This window comes from Capra hircus, chromosome 2 (genome assembly GCF_001704415.2).
Source record: "Capra hircus breed San Clemente chromosome 2, ASM170441v1, whole genome shotgun sequence".
Classification (NCBI taxonomy): Eukaryota; Metazoa; Chordata; class Mammalia; order Artiodactyla; family Bovidae; genus Capra; species Capra hircus.
Window position 1 is genome coordinate 41,316,950 of NC_030809.1, and position 18,316 is coordinate 41,335,265.

Sequence of the window (18,316 nt, forward strand, 5' to 3'; positions counted from 1 at the left end):
TCAATTAAATCAGCCTCTGAAATAAAGAATATTAAAGAAATTATTTACTTAAAATTTGATCTTTCTTCCTTTAACTTACTTTATTAACCTGAAGCAACAAAATGAAAGAAATTTTAAGTTGCATTCGCAGATATGGCAATTTTCAGGCTGAGATAACTCTAGAGTTTAAACCTAAACTCTGAAGATAGTTAAGTAAACTTTTTAGTGCTTTATTTAAAATATAATCAAAACATTCATTGAATAAAAGGCAAAATGAAAGTATAAGTCTACCATCTCACACACATGCGCGCAAAATTTAAAATTTTTTTTATCTTTCACCCTTATGGTAAACTCCGAAGGCATTATTACCTGCCATTTTCATCATCTCTAGTGCCATATATATGCCACAATGAAACAGACCTACAACAAACCAAAAGCACCCATTGGCATTTCGAAAAATTCACATGCTAGGACCCCAAAAACATGGAACCAAAATCCCCTGGTTGGAAGCAGGCACATGCATATTACACAAATTTAAAACATTCCAAGATTATTCTGATACAGGCTGAACCAATAACATGTCATTTTTCACGCAGTAACAAAATCCTTAAAGGTACCATTTCTTTGGGGCCTGGGATGACATTAAATGACCAAATGGCTCTTTTTATATAAACTCTGAATTCTATTGGTACCTGGTATTTTTATAAAGTAACAAATCATTTACCTTGAGCAGAAAAGATCAGATATTTCATCAGCTATATTTAGTCCTGGCAAACATCTATAAATCAAAATAAAACTGTTTAACAAAAAAAAAAAAAGATAAGCCCTCTAAGTGTCTACCATTAACTAAATAAACACCCTCAAGTCACAGTTTAAATTTGAAAAGTGACACAATTATGCTTTCAATAACAAGAAAATTAACTTTTGAACACAAAGCACTTTACATACTATGACTCACTGAATCCCACATGACCTCTTAAGATGTTCTGGAACAGAGCAACTCTGACGGTTCACTGAACCCACCGTCAAACACTTCAGATGTCTGGGTTCTGGGAACAGTAGCTGTAAGAACGCAAGGCACACCTGTGCCTCTGGTAGGGTTAAGAACAAAGAGGCCATCAAACCCAAAATGAACTTTATGAGAAACTTCTCGAAGAAATATTTATGTGAAATTTAGGTTTGGGTCTTGTACTAACCACGCCAACACTTAGCTCTTGTGTTAGTGTTAGTTTTAGTTTTAAAAAAATACTGTCGATTCCCTCTCAGCTATCTATAACAATTGACAATTCAGCCAAATTATCAATTTTTGATTCCTCCACACTGTTGTGAGCTAAATGTTGACTCCCCCTCCCCCTTATCCAGAATCACTGGTTAGCAAAAAATTCCAACGCTTGGACTCAACACCCGACACCACTGTCTGATCAAGAAATAAACATCAGGCTCCTACCCTGGACAAAGGTCCATGCTAGGAGCATGAAGGGATAGAAAGAAATATAAGACAAGCTTTCTTGCTCTCAATAAGTTTAAATGGAACTGGGAAATAAATGCAAAAATATGAGGTGGTATCTGAGAAATGTCTAGGCACAAATAATACGTGCAAATGGGTTTAGTTGCAAAATTCAGTTTTAGCTGTAGGAACCAGGATGTCACAGCAGATATGGTTTTATAACTGGACATTGGGAACTGCACAGAATTTGCTGACACAATTGTCAGGAAAAGATATTCCAAGTATCACAGAGGTAAAAGTATAAAAGCAAGAAAGCACGAGGTACCTTTGGAGATGGTAAGTTGACAAGTTCAGCTTGAGCTACATTTTCACTTAAGAATTTAAGGGGCATTAGAGCAAGAAAAGTAGACTGAAGTTTGGCATAATAGGATTTAAAAGCAGACCAAAGATTTAGACCAGGGATCCCCAAACTCTGGGATCTAATGCCTGATGATTTGAAGTGGAATTGACGCAATAATGAAAGAAAGAAATCAGTGCACAATCAGTGCAGTGTGCTTGAATCATCCCAAAACCACCTCCCTCACCCCCTTCTTTGTCTGTGGAAAAATTGTCTTCCACGAAACCTGTCCCAGGTGCCAAAAAGTTTGGGGACCCCTGATTTAGACCATATCTTTAGGCAGCATATAAATTTTTTGAAAAGCAGTGTATTCAGAGAGTGCTTTAAGAAAATTCTAGAACAAGAGTTCTTCCCTACTCAAAGATGTTTTTCACAAGATTAGGAATGTAGCTTTAAACTATTCAGCACCATTTCCTAGAATATTGAAGAATTAGTTAATACCCAAAACATTTAAGTTCAAAGAGTCAGTATCCCTTAGAGCAAAGACTTAGTCCCATTTATGCTTATAAATTAGGAAAACACACATTAACTTTTTTTAAGAAGTGACTTTTATTAATTTTATTATGAAATTTATTGACTTATTTTATTATGAAAGTAAAACAAAATTATAGCACAATTATAAAAATTAAGAAAGAGTATAGGAATAAGCCACAATCCCACTACCCACCATTCACATTTGCCATATAATCTTGTTTTAAACATGTTTTCACGAAAATGGAATGATACTACCCATTCTATTTTATAGTCTCCTCTCTCTTAACTATATATGATGAATATCTCTATATGATAATATATACAATTCCAAAACAGAATATTTAAAGACTACATACTATTTTATTTTATCAGTGTAAGATAAAAGTCTTCTTGCCTAACAAGTAAAGACCCAGCAGTTGGTGAGTTAACTTTTTAAAAATTAGTCAATAAGATTTGTAAAATACATAGACATATAATCTTAATATTTTATCGAACTTAAAACATAAAAATTAATACATGTTTGACTTAAGGTCAAAATGGGCTTTTTTGCTTCATTGAGGTCTCTTTGTGGACAAGTCAGCTTGAGTTCTGAGTCTTTTTTTTGTCATATTTTCATAAACACATTTGATTTACCCTCAAGGAGTTTCCGAAACCAAGTCCCCCTAAAACTGAGTTCCTCAGATGACTTTTATAATTAACCTTTCTATCCAAAACTTTATTCCCTTTCTTATCCCACCCCTGCTCCCTTTAGGTTTGAGGTAAGTATTAAAGAAAAGGCAGGTTCTGAGACCCAGCAGGACCCTGAAGGGCCCTCCCAGGTGCAAAAGCCCCTCCATGTCTCCGATTTCTTATTTGTAAAAAAGGCTTTAGTCTCCTAGACCTTCCCTGAGTTTCAAAATGCAAAGAGGGAAGTGAGAATGTAGAAACAAAGGAAAAGCAGTTAGTCAAGAAAAGTAAGTATAGCTTAAACAGTATTTCAGTAATAATACAACCGTAGGGTATGTGTGTATATATATATATATATAACAATCTGAAGCGTAACTTCCAGCTTTTTTTTTTTTGCAGAAACTAAGGCCCCGCCCACACCCAGGCCAGGGATGGGTGTAGCTGACTATGTGCTGAAAGTAGGTAGACTGAAAGTAGGTAGACTGGCTGGAACCAGAAGGCTAATGATTCAGAGTTCTGAGCCATCACCCAATTATCTCACCACAAACCAATCAGAAAAAAGTCCATCAACCCTCATCCCAAATGTTGTCCTTAAAAGACACTTCCTGAAAGTCATCAGGGAGTTCGGTTCTTTTGAACACGAATTGCCTTTTTTCCTTGCTTGGCACCCTGCAAATAAACGCTGTACTTTCCTTTACAACCTGGTGTCAGTAGACTGGCTTTGCTGTGCAGCAGGCGAGCAGACCCAAGTTCGGTTCGGTAACATTTCCATTTTGGTTCCTCTAAAACAGAATAAGAACTTAAAGACATTTTCAAAACCGAAAGCAGTATTATGATTAATGCTTAAGAATTTCCCAAACCTTTCACAGTTTGATACCCAATTAAGTACTTGTGCAACAGCCTTTTTTTGAGGCCAAAGCATTTACTTTTCATAAAAATAACAATGCTACAAAAAAACATGACAGTGCTTACACTCTTTTTTCATTGGTTTATGTAACTTTTAAAACTAAAAACCAATCTGGGGCAGCGAATAGAGATCTCTGAAGTGCTTGAGATAACTTCAGCAGAACTGACTCAAAACAGAAATAAAGTTGTACTTTTTTTTTTCCCCCAGAACTATTTCTTGCATATCTGAGATCTGTACCTACTGCAGAGATAAACACATTGCTGAAATGCCTTGAGTTAGAAGCATGTGAGTTTCTCAAGCTGTGACACTGAATAAGAACTAAACCCAGAATCCCTGTGAGAAACATTTTTCAATTGCCTGACAACAGAGACATCAGCTCAACAGCAAATAAGGAAAGACTGGGACTTTTTCTGATGGTCCAGTGGTTAAGACTCTGCGTTCTCAATGCAGGAGGCACAGGTTTGATTCCTGGTAACAAAAGTAAGATCCTACATGCCCTACAGAGGGGCCAAAATAAATAAATTAATAAGCGAAAGTGAAAGTCTCGACGGACTCTTTTTGACCCTGTGGACCACAGAGTCCATGGAATTCTCCAGGCCAGAATACTGGAGTGGGTAGCCTTTCCCTTCTCCAGGGGATCTCCCCAACCCAGGGATCAAACCCAGATCTCATGCAAGCTTTTGGATTCTTTACCAGCTGAGCCACAAGGGAAGTCCAAGAATACTGGAGTGGGTAGCCTATCCCTTCTCCAGGGGATCTTCCTGACCCAGGAATTGAACAGGGGTCTCCTGCATTGTGGGCGGATTCTTTACCAACTGAACTATCAAGGGCACTTGGTCTACTGAATAAGAAAATCTAAAATATTTTTCTAGCAATAGGAAAACAATAGGGGAGCAATCACAAAATAATGACCAAATGATACTGAAAGACCATCTTAATTCAGGGTACTCTTCTTTATAACATTATTAACTAATTTTCAATTTCCCACCTTTTTGGATTATCTGCCTTATAGGGGTTTACCTCTGATGACAAGAATTATCCTGGATACCTTCGCTCAGTCTTAATAGATAACTTTTAGTGAATTCTTAATCAAATATGTTCCAAGCACTAAATCAACATTTTCACATGCATTACTGCATCTGAATATCAAACACCCTTAAAAGATTGGTGTTCCAATAACTCCCACATTACAAATCAGGAAGTTCAGAGAGAAGCACTATCTTATTCCAGTCACTCACCAATCACCAGTATAGCTCCAAATTGACTCTTGGTCAGTCTGAGCAGTTTATGCTCTTAATCTGTGAACTTCTTTCAAAGGCTTTCTCTCTGTATTTTCAGGAATGCTAATTGATTGTTTTAATAATACGTGAAAACACGTAATTACAAACCTAACGTGTACAAAAAACAAGGTCACATAGACCAAAGAAAAGAGTAAAATTATTGTTAACCTTAACTGCATCATTGCACCCATTCTTTTTCCTTTTTTCATTTTTTTCCCCTCCCATTCAGAGATGAGTGCTGACAGTACCTTGGATTAGTGATTTCCAAATTTAATTAGCATGGCACATGGGAAGCAATCCATTTTATATCATAACCCACATGTACACACCACACACAGTTAAAACAGCTTCACAAAACAATACCTTCATTACATGTAATGAACTCTGGTGTTTCTCTGTTATCTTATTTCGGTTTATGAAATCAATTTAGTAGTTATGATCCACTAAATTAATTTCACAATTCACTAATGGTTTGAAAGCTGCCATTTTAAAAAACATTGTCTCAAGTGATTAAACAAAGCAAACAATATTTTCTAGAAAATGACTGGTACTCTGAATTCAGTTTATTTTCATCCAACGTCTTGGCCACTGCAGTGACATTTATTAAGCTTTTTAATAGTTTCTCTGCTAAGGTTAGTCACTGGTCAAGATTGAAGAAAATTTTTGCTGTTCCAAAATCAGTGCAATTGGGTCCAAATCAGTGCAATTTGGGAAGGCAGTAGAAAGATGTTTACACATTAATATAGGAAAAGTCTTTCTTGTATTAAAATACAGATCATATTAGCAACCCATTTATGTAAGACTAATATATATTTTGTGTCTAAAACAGTTAATAGTGACTCTCTTGAGGATAAGGGTTTTATAGCTTTTTTCAACGTTTTTTCCCCTCCCTGATAGTACATAATTCCTGCAAAAAAAAAAAAAAAAAGTAGACAAAATTTCAATTTGAGGGGGCAGAAAAAAGTGTTTTCGTTCCGTGAGAGCCGGTATCTCTTCCACGCGCTGCCAGAATCATGTTAGGAACTGGAAAGGGCCTTAGGAGCGCGTGAAAATGACGGCGTGATCTGACCAAATTTACACAACCGTTGCACGATAATAGTAAAACGATCATTAACACAAAAATCTAACGTTTTCAAAGCAAATTCTGATCGCCAGAGGCCGCTGAAGGCCTAGATTTGGGGACAGCTGGCCACAACGCGGGACACTGAGGGAAAGTGGACACTGGGATCTGTGGACAGGGGGCTCCGGGCCTCGGCTCCACAGGTGCCTCTGCACGTCCCCGCGGGCACAAAGCCCTAAATCCGACCTCCACAGGTAGCCCCCTCCCCAGCCCCACCCTCGGGCCTCGTCCGGGAGCCCCTCTGATCCAGGAGCCCCGACAGAAGAGCAAGGCAGCCAGTTCGCCACCTCCACCCCCCACCCAGGCCCCCTGGATCGCGGCCCGGAGGTGCCGGCCCGGCTCCCGCAGGAGGGGCCGAAGGGGACTCGGGGCGAGGGGAAGCCGAGGACCTGCGCGCTAGGCGCCGGAGACTGGCGAGCCGTCTGCGCGTCCGTCGGGAGGAAGAAGGCGCCCGGCCCGAGCCCGCAGGTGTCGCCCGGCCCCGCCCGGCCCGCGCCCGCTCCGCGCCCGCTCCGCCCCCACTCCGCCCCGCCGCCGTTCTCACCTCGGTGAAAGATTCCCCAATTCTTCCCGGCCTGGGGTGAAGGCTGAGGACCTGGGGACTGCGCTCCCTTTTACTTCGGTTCCACCGCGGCGTCCGGACCCCAAGGTCGGCCAGACAGCAGCCGCTGCCTGCCGCCCGCGGAGCCAGAAATCGAAGCCGCCGTCTCTCCCGCCTTCGCGGGAGGATAAGCAGAGCGGGAGCGTCACTCGCAGGTCCCCCGTCCCGCATCACGCCTCATCACGTAGACATCCCCGGGGAATACAGCCTTGCGGCTCTCATTAAGGTTTGACGTCAAGGAAGGTGCGAGAACAGGGGCCCCACTGACGCAGGAGCCGCGGGACCGCCCCCTGCCCACCCCTCGCCCCTGGCGCCGGAATGCCCCTTCCTCCCGCCGCAATGTCCCCTCCTCACGTCTTCCGAAGGAACACTTCCTCCAGGGTCAGGGCCCCAGTCCGGAGCTTGTCAGATCAAATCTGTTATAAACCGAGCGACTAGACTCCCAGCGCAGGATGGACTTCAAGGTTTTAGCTTTTGAGGACCCGCCTAGAAATTGCTTGCCTATTCAAAGCCGCAGAGCAACTGTAGAAAAGAAAATAGAGCTGTTCAAGGTTTATTTGTGTATTCTTGCAATGTATACTCAAGGCACCCCTTTATAGGATCTTAGGACGAATCCTATTAATACCTCCTTTGACAAATGAGAAGGAAATGGCAACCCACTCCAGTATTATTGGCTGGAGAATCCCACGGACCGAGGAGCGTGGGCTGCGGCCCATATGATCACAAAGGGTCCGACAGGACTGAGCAACTTTCAGTTGACAAATAAGAAAAGTGAGATTTGAAGAAGTTAGATATTTGGAGACCTGCACTGCACATGAAAAGGCTATGAAAATTAACCAGAATCGACAGTCATACCGTACTGCTACTCACTACGAATATAGTGGAGTGGAAGAAACACTATAGTTTTGTGTATGAGAGATATAAGCCTAAATCAACCACAGTATAGAATAGATCATAATAATTTGTGAGGAGGAAAAATCATCATTCCAAAAATGGAAAGGGTCTCCAACTGGAGAGCGTGTCTTATATAAAAATAACCTTAGCATGGGCTACTCTTCTCTTTAGTTGCTGCTATAACTATCACTGAACTGCAAGGAGATCCAACCAGTCCATTCTGAAGATCAGCCCTGGGATTTCTTTGGAAGGAATGATGCTAAAGCTGAAACTCCAGTACTTTGGCCACCTCATGCGAAGAGTTGACTCATTGGAAAAGACTTTGATGCTGGGAGGGATTGGGGGCAGGAGAAGAAGGGGACGACCGAGGATGAAATGGCTGGATGGCATCACTAACTCCATGAATGCGAGTCTGAGTGAACTCCGGGAGTTGGTGATGGACAGGGAGGCCTGGTGTGCTGCGATTCATGGGGTCGCAAAGAGTCGGACACGACTGAGTGGCTGAACTGAACTGATAACTATCATTACACTTTTTTGGTCAAATTGTGACATTGCACCTCCCCCCCCCCCGTTTTTTTTCAAGTATGCATTGAAGTGGTGTCCATAGTTTCCTTTCTTTTTGCATTTCTCAGCTCTTGCCTCCCCCACTACATCTTTCTCCCGCTTTAAATTTGGGATTATTGCAACTGTTCGTTTAAAATCCGTTTCGATTTTTTTGACACACCAAAAAGTGCTCAATTTGAAGCAAACCCTTTCCAAATCCTAACCTTGGAAATGATGAAAGAAAACTCTTTACACATAAACCCAGACACCATAACATGATGTACTGTTTAACATCTCTGAAATTGGGGTGCATGTTACAAAATGGTCTCAATATTATTGGCCAGTTGGTTATATTAACCAAGTTGTCGTTCCTTCCATACATAGAAACTTGAATGTAGCTGTTCACATTGTCCTCACTTCACCTGAGTTAAGTGCATTGTTTAATAAAACTCACAACCCTAAGAGGAAGGACTTTTTGCACACACCAACACTTTTGCACACACACACACACACACACAAACAGTACTGTGTGGAAAATTGCAGCCATCAACAACTGATTCAAAAAGTGATTCAGGAAAGTTGGAATGTAAAGAAAATTGAGGAACACTATAACCAATTTTACTTACTAGCAGTCCTTCCAGACAAGATTCACTCTAGTGGCAGTGGGTGCATTTTCAATAAAACTTAATTATTTTTAAGATTAAGCTCAGAAGTAATAATTTCCTCCCAATCCTTTATTAACCCATTATAGATATAAACCCATACATTCAGCAAATACTTGTTTAAAAGATGCTAAGGATCAAGGTTGCAATTGTATGTATTTCACTCCCTACTCAGGGAGAAAATGACTATATATATATATACACATACATGATTTCATTATCTTCTTTCTTCAAAGGAAGCAAAAAAGCTGTTCTTCTGTGTCCACAAATACCTGTAATTTGTAAGCTGTGTAAGCTAACATTAGGCTAGTGTCTTAAGGGAGATGGCTACAGGGAAAACCTAGATCTCATTCCTAAGTCATAAAAGAATTTAGATTCCATCCATCTAGAGTTTGAATTACGTTTCCCCCAAGTTCTGTTGTTGTGCCTACCTACCTATTTACAGTTAATTCAGGTCATTTTGAAGCTTTTAATCATTAGCTTGGCATTTTACCTCTTTAAAGGGTATAATGTCATCTTTCAGGGAAAAGAATTCACTCACATGCCTCATCCAAATGACTATTTAAGAATTAATGATAAAGTCCTCCCAGCACTCAAAAAAAAAAAAAAGAATTAATGAGAATGGTCAGAAAATACCTCCCATTTCATCTCGTTCTTGATCCCCTCTTATATTTCCCATCTTTGACAAAAGTTTCATCTAAAAGAAGGAGGGCTAAGGAAAGAAGAATAGTGCTGACGTCTTCATCTTTCTGGTTGTTGGAACAAGAAAGAACAAAGAGGTTTGAGAAAAGAAATGAAAGTTAAAGTATATAGCTTCAAGTTGCAGAGGTATATGGTGGACCTAGGAAAATCGAAGTATAAACCCTGGGGAGGAGAGCTCAGGGGGATATTATGCAGATGAGTTAAATCTTCATTTATCATGTAAGAATTTAATATACAATTGACCCTCAGATTTGACCCTCAGACAACACAGATTTGAACTGCTGGAGGAGAGGAGTCAGTACCTCTAACCCCTGCATGATGTCTAAAGTTGGTATATCACCAAATAGCAATATAAACCTATTTCTAAGTAGGCTTACAGATTATCCTTCAGAACTGAAGACCAAAAATATTTTTTACTGGTTATTCTGCTCGTCAGAAGTGGATGCAGACAAAGGCATAGCAGCAGGGTAAATGACTACACTTTTAACATCATAGCGTTTTCCCCTAAAGCAATTTAAAATTATGTACAGTGAGGTTTAACTTCTCTGTTATAGCCTTCTCGTTCTATTTTCTTCCTTCAGTCTAATCAGATCAACTCTATTCCACTTTTACATCCTGTGGAAACACCTGTAACGTGCCTTCATACTAAGACAAGTTTGGAACATGTTTGGCATAGTTCGAAATAATTCTTGCCTAATTTTTACCATATTCTACTCCTTTCTCTTTTTTTCCTTTCTCTTCTTCCCCTCTTTTGCTTCTGCCTGCCCATTCTTCTTTTCCTTCCTTTTTTCTTGCACAGAAACAAGTTGTACTCCTCAAAAACAGTGCTTTCAGCTTCAGGCACTGAGAAGGACTGAAAATGTCATTACTTAACACTTGTCCCTTCCTTTAACTCAAATGTCATTGCAAAGCTCATGTTCTCTGGTGTTTTAATTTAAAAAAAATAATAATAATTACTATGGCCTTTTTATTTGATGAAGTTATCAATATGAGAACTATATTCTTGCGATTTTTCCTCTATTTAAGCTCCCAGGTGTTTTCATTGATTGACTTGCAATATAGAAGTATTTCATTGGAATACAGTTGCTGCGGCTGCTGCTGCTAAGTAAGTCGCTTCAGTCGTATGTGACTCTGTGCAACCCCATAGATGGCAGCCCACCAGGCTGCCCCATCCCTGGGATTCTCCAGGCAAGAACACTGGAGTGGGTTGCCATTTCCTTCTCTAAGAAATACAGTTGCTATAAGGAAGAATTTAAAGTCTAATGTGAATTCCATAAGCCCTATTTTTTAAAACTTTCTTGGTGACATTTGACTATTATTTGAAAAAGAACTCCAGAATATTGTAAGAGAAAAAAGCAACGTATAATAAGTCTAAATTAGAAACGAAGAACTAGGAATATAAAGTTATACAGTAATTGTATTTTCACAATGACACTCAAATGAAACTCAGGATATGAATAGAATCCTCTGTGGCAGAGTTGAAGTTGTTTTAAACAGGAAAAATGAAGGTTTGGAGAGTGAAATGTTTCGATGGTGCTTGTTGTGTTCTGGTTTATGAGTCATCTGAATTTTTTTCTGTTTAAAATATTAGCTAGGGGCTTCCGCGGTGGCACAGTGGATAACGAATCTGCCCGCCAGTGTGGGAGATGCAGGAGGTGGCGTTTAATCCTTCGATGGGGAAGATCCCTCAGAAGAGGAGATGGCAACCTGCTTCAGTATTCTTGCCTGGAGAATCCCAAAGACAGAGAAGTTTGGCGGATTACAGACCAAGGAGTCACAAAGAGTTAGGACACTTAGTGTCAGAGCATTCACACACAGGTCTCTGGGCAACTAAGCCTTCTTACCACAAGCTACAGAGCCTGCGCACCACCCCTAGAGCTGCAGAAGATTCCAAATGCTGAACCTTAAGGCTCGGTGCAGCCAAAAGTAAAGAAAGAAAAATTTTAAATAAATATAAAAATAAAATATCAGCTAAAGTTAAACTTGTTGCCGCACAGCGCGGCAAAAATAAAAATAGAAAGTGAAGAAATAAGGGGGTTTTAAAATTATTATTTCTGTTTCAAGCTGATTCTTTACCAGCTGAACTACATACGAGTCAGTCAGTTCAGTCGCTCAGTCGTGTCCGACTCTGCGATCTCATGAATGGCAGCACACCAGGCTTCCCTTTCCATCACCAACCCCCAAAGTTTACCCAAACTCATGTCCATCAGGTCCATGATGCCATCCAACCATACCATCCTCTGTCGTCACCTTCTCCTCCTCCCTTCAGTCTTTCCCAGCTTCAGTTCCGTTCCATTCAGTTCAGTTGCTCATTCGTGTCCAACTCCAGGCTTCCCTGTCCATCACCAACTCCTAGAGCTTATTCAAACTGATGCCCATCGAGTCAGTGATGCCATCCAACCATCTTATCCTCTGTCATCCCCTTCTCCTCCTGCCTTCAATGTTTCCCAGAATCAGGGTCTTTTCAAAGGAGTCAGTTCTTCACATCAGGTGGCCAAAGTATTGGAGTTTCAGCTTCAACATCAGTCCTTCTAATAAATATTCAGGATTGATTTCTTTTAGGATTGACTGGTTGGATCTCCTTGCTATCCAAGGGACTCTCAAGAGTCTTCTCCAACACCACATTTCAAAAGCATCAATTATTCGGTGCTCAGCTTTCGTTATAGTCCAACTCTCACATCCATTCATGACTACTGGAAAAACCATAGCTTTGACTAGATGACCTTTGTTGGCAAAGTAATGTCTCTGCTTTTTAATATGCTATCTAGGTTGGTCATAACTTTTCTTCCAAGGAGCAAGCATCTTTTAATTTCATGGCTGCAGTCACCATCTGCAGTGATTTTGGAGCCCAAGAAAATAAAATCTCTCACTGTTTCCATTGTTTCCCCATGTATTTGCCATGAAGTGATGGGACAAGATGCCACGATCTTCCTTTTTATGAATATTGAGTTGTAAGCCAGCTTCTTCACTCTCCTCTTTCACTTTCATCAAGAGGCTCTTTAGTTCTTCTTTGCCACCACCAGAAGAGTGGTGTCATCTGCATATCTAAGGTTATTGATATTTCTCCCGGCAATCTTGATTCCAGCCTGTGCTTCATCCAGCCTGGCATTTTGCATAATACTCTCTGCATAGTAGCAGTAGCAGTGGTTAAGTCGCTAAGTCATGTCTGACTCTTGCGACCCCATGAGCCTGCCAGGCTCCTCTGTCCATGGGATTCTCCAGGCAAGAATACTGGAGTAGTTTGCCATTTCCTTCTCCAGGGGATCTTCCCGACCTAGGAATCGAACTTGGGTCTCTTGCATTGCAGGCAGATTCTTTACCGACTGAGCTATAACGGAATCCCACTCTCTGCATAGAAGTTAAATAAGCAGGGTGACAATATACAGCCTTGATGTACTCCTTTCCCAATTTGGAACCAGTGTGTTGTTCCACACCCAGTTCTAACTGTTGCCTCTTGACCTGCATACAGATTTCTCAGGGGGCAGGTCAGGTGGTCTGGTATTCCCATCTCTTTCAGAAATTTCCACAGTTTATTGGGATCCATACAGTCCAAGGCTTTGGCATAGTCAATAAATCAGAAATAGATGTTTTTCTGGAACTCTCTTGCTTTTTCTAGGATCCAACAGATGTTGGCAATTTGATCTCTGGTTCCTCTGTCTTCTCTAAATCCAGCTTGAACATCTGGAAGTTCACGATTCACGTGCTGTTGAAACCTGGCTTGGAGAATTTTGAGCATTACTTGCATAGCGTGTGAGACGAGTGCAACTGTGCAGTAGTTTGAACCAGCAGGGAAGCCCCTTCACCAGTATACAATACTACATTTTTATTTGTAGGCACAATGTTGCCCAGCAGCTCTCTAAAACTTGTTCATTTTTTGTATCCTTACCGCCAAAACTCTAAGAAATTCTTGAATACAACAGAGTCAGTTGTGTTAACTGTCCTATCTTATTTAATGTACCCCTGATCCATTTGTGGTCAGTGGGAACCCACTCTCCAGGGTTAACTAAATCGGAGACAAAAAATTTAGTTGTTGTTCAGTCGCTAAGTCATGTCGATTCTGTGACCCCCATGGACTGCAGCTCGCTAGGCTCCTTTGTCCTCCTCTATCTTCCAGTTTGCTCAAACTCAAGTCTTTTCAATCAGTGTTGCTAACAACATGCCTGCCAGCAAAACTTTGATATGCAAGCAAACCAATTCAGAGTCCATGCATACCCCCTACCCAGATGGATTCTTTTATCAGACCTCTACGTCTAGGACTCTATCCCCTGCCCTAAACGCCATGGGACTGGGTGTGAGACTCTTGGCATTTGTGTGTGAGGTGGTTCTACACACAAAAGCTAGTGGAGGTCATGGAATTCCAGTTGAGCTATTTCAAATCCTAACAGATGATGCTGTTAAAGTGCTGTACTCAATACGCCAGCAAATTTGGAAAACTTAGCAGTGGCCACAGGCCTGGAAAAGTTCAGTTTTCATTCCAATCCCAAAGAAAGGCAATGCCAAAAAATGTTCAGACTACTGAATAATTGCTCTTATATCACGTGCCAGTAAGGTTATGCTCAAAATTCTTCAAGCTAAACTTCAACAGTATGTGAACTGAGAACTCCCTGATGTACAAGCTTGTTTAGAAAAGGCAGAGAAACCAGAAATCAAATTGCCAATATTTATTGGATCATAGAAAAAACAAGGGAATTTCAGAAAAACATCTACTTCAGCTTCATTAACTACACTAAAGCCTTTGACTATGCATCACAACAAACTGGAAAATTCTTAAAGAGATGGGAATACCAAACCACCTTACCTGCCTCCTGAGAAATCTGTATACAGGTCAAGAAGCAACCATTAGAACTGTACTTGGAACAACTGACTGGTTCAAAATTAGGAAAGGAATACAGCAAGGGTGTATATTGTCACCCTGTTTATTTAGCTTCCATGCAGAGTACATCATGCTAAATGCTGGGCTGAATGAAGCACAAGCTGGAATCAACATTGTTGGGAGAAATATCAACGACCTCAATCTAATGGCAGAAATCGAAGAAGAACCAAAGAGCCTCTTAATGAGGGTGAAAGAGGAGATTGAAAAAGCTGGCTTAAATTCAACACTCAAAAAACTAAGATCATGGCATATGGTCCCATCACTTCGTGGCAAATAGATGGGGCAAAACGGGGTGCAGTGACAGATGTTACTTTCTTGGGCTCCAAAATCACTGCAGATGGTGACTAAAATTATAAGACTTTACTCCTTGGAAGGAAAATTATGACAAACCTAGATAGCATATTAAAAAGCAAAGACATCACTTTGACCAAGGTACATATACTCAAAGCTGTGGTTTTACCAGTAGTTAGTTACGGATGGATGTGAGAGTTGGGCCAGAAAGAAGACTGAGTGCCAAAGAACTGATACTTTCAAACTGTGGTCCTGGAGAAGACTCTTGAGAGTCCTTGGACAGTAAGACCAAACCAGTCAATCCCAAAGGAAATCAACCCTGAATATGCATTGAAAGTACTGATGCTGCAGGTGAAGGGTGAAATATACAATATACAATATACACCCTTCGCTAATACTTTGGCCACCTGATGCGAAGAGCCGACTCACTGGAAAAGACCCTGATGCTGGGAAAGATTGAATAAAAAAGGATAAGATGGTGGCAGAGGATGAGATGGTTGGATTGCATCACTGACTCAATGAACATGAGTTTGAGCAAACTCCAGGAGATAGTGAAGGATATGGAAGCCTGGTGTGCTGCAGTTCATGGGGTCACAAAGCATCAGACACAACCTAAGTGACTAAACAACAATATTAGAGTGTTACATGGTAACTGACAGGTACCAATAATCCATATGAAAAATATTTCTTCACTACAGTAGAAATTCCTCTCTGGGCTTCCAGTTGTAAGAGCTATTGTTTTTTTTACAAAGATATTGTCATCAAGCACTTAGCCTGATAACTACTGGCTGTATGTCTTTGGCTAAGCCCAAACCTCAATGTACAAACTTCAGGATTTGCTAGGGCTTCTATCTCAACTGCAGATTCAGTCTGTTCTTTTTGTCCCTTGAGAAACAGAGTGCCCCCAGCTTGGTTAATAAATCTCTTCCCATTATAGGGATAGGGCAATCAGGAATAAACAAAGAGGAATGTAAAAGTAGTTGGCCATTAATGTTACGTATACGGAGTTCCAGGGAAGCATGCCCCTGTCTTTTTCCTGATGTGATCATTACATAGTCTTTATGACTGCTAAGATTTCCATTTCTTTGGGTTAAGACAGAGAAGGTGGCACCACTGTCTATAAGAAATTCTATTAAGTGACCTGCCACTTCAATGATCACTCAAGACTTGGCGCTAGTTATGTAGATGACATCTCTAGGCAGAGCCTCTTCTGGTCTTGGCCCTATCAGTCTTCTGATTGTGAAACCTTCAATGACAAGATGACTAAGGGGCCCCTGTAGCTCACTGGTGTCTGGGGCATCTGCTCTGCCAATAACCTGGCTGTTTGCAAAGGGTGCATCAATCATCATCTTTCTACCAGCTCCCATTTGTCCACACTAGGCACACTGATGTAGTCTGGGTACCCGTGGGCCTTGTGGTCTACCATTATCAGAAAGCCTGGCCTCTCCTTCGGTGGTCTCTGAGAGGACTGAGCCATTGCAATCATTTGAGCCTTTTGCTTATCTGTCTGCATGTATTCAGCTTTTTCAAGTATATCCAAATTATTGAAAACTGACTAAGCCTATCAGACTAAATCATCTGTAGGGATCTGACAACCAGCAGCTGCCTTTTGAAATTTGTTCCTGATATCCAGGGCAGACTGGGCTGTGAAATGCATAGCCTAAAGGACCTGTCCCTCAGGGGAGGAGGGATCCACATTTGTATATTTTCTAAAAAGTTTCTACTAATCTCCTTCAGAAAACTTCAGGATTTTCACCTTGTCCCTGTTGGACTTCTTTTGCTTTCTTGTAATTAACAAGCTTGACTATAAGCTTCTGCATGCCTTCTGAGTGTAGGCTCCTCTCTCCATGGAATTTTCCAGGCAAGAATATTGGAGTGGGTTGCCATTTACTTTTCCAAGGGATCTTCCCGATCCAGGGGTCGGTCGAACCAAGTATCTTGACTCTCGTGCATTGGCAGGCAGATTCTTTACCACCAGGGCTACTTGGAAAGCCCTCTATCAGTTAATCATATGGTCCCATCTGTCCCTATCAGTAATTCTGGTAATTCGACTGTGGGTCAGCCTCAGAGATGGTGTCATTCCCCACTCAGAAAGACTGCATGTCCCTCTCAGGCTCCATTTGCCATTTGGTCAGGTAGGCTCTGGCTGCTAGTATTATACATTGTTTTTCCTCTAGGATGTAGTAATAGGATAGTAAAAATCTGCAAGTCTCCCCAGGTACAATCAAAAGATCTTATTTAACCTGGTAAATTCCTTAGTAAAATGTTTAGGGTCCTCAGAAAAACTTCCCAATGTCTCCTCTGCCAGACTTAGATAGGGGAAAGGGCACATGAACCCTTACTGTTCTTGATTCTCATCAAAACTCCCCTCAGAAGCCAGAGTGTACAAGTAGTTGGCTAATGACTTATGCCACTATGGGTGCTAGCTGGGCTAAGATTGGGGTCCCTTGTGTAAGTCAGGAGTTCCAGGATAAGGTGGTGACCTCTCCTCAGCCTTGGGTACACTTTCCCCTGGGATTTTGGCCTCAACTGGAGCAGCAGCTCTTGCAGAAGCAAGGAGCCTCTGCTGGCACAATATCTCCTCCAGGAGGGTGGGGAACAGCTCCCACTGGGCAGGCAGCTTTGGTAGGAGCAGCAGCTTCGTCTTGTTGGGGATCTGGTCTTTGCACAGCCCATACATTGGGTCAGCTAAAATGTCCTCTGATTCCTTCCTTAAATTAGCCATCTGGGTTACACATATACTAGATTCCCTTCCAGTTATATTTTACAGAAATAAGGTCATAAAAACTTGAACACAGAATATTTCACTCCGTTTTGATTCCCTTCTACGGTATAAGTCCAATTGCAATACAGTATTATAACTTAGAGACCCATTCAGTGGCCACTTTTCTTGGCTCTCTAACTTATGTTGCAGCCAAACCTGGTTATGTAGCCTAACATGCTTTTTATTTCCTTCAAATCTTGTTGTTCAGGTTTTTTCCAATCCTGGAGTATGCATCCCAGAGGGGTATCAACTTGAGTTTGACCCATCACCTGAGGAAACGTCTCTGATTCTGTCTCCACAAGTTTTGTTCTCAAGCAATATGATCAAGATTTGCACTTACAAGTATGTAAGTGGTAGATGGTATCGCTTCCAAAGCAGTCTTCCAACCAGATGTTAGTGGCCAAGAAATTGCCACAAAGACGTAGTACGGAAGAGATCCCCAGTGGTCCTCAGACGACAACCTGGAACCAGTCTAGCGGCAAATCAGAAATAAAATGGTTAACATTTTCAAGAGCCAGAGGGAGGGAAAAGACTGACATCAGGACCTGGTAGGTCCTCCGTTGGGCATTCCACGTAAACTGACAGAGAAGGATGAATTATTATATCTCAGTGATCATACAGGTCTTTTGGAGTTAAAAGAAATGAAACAGAAACAGCTATAAAGCATAGCAGGAAAACCTCAGAGTAAAAGAGAAGAGTATAGATTGGTAAATCCT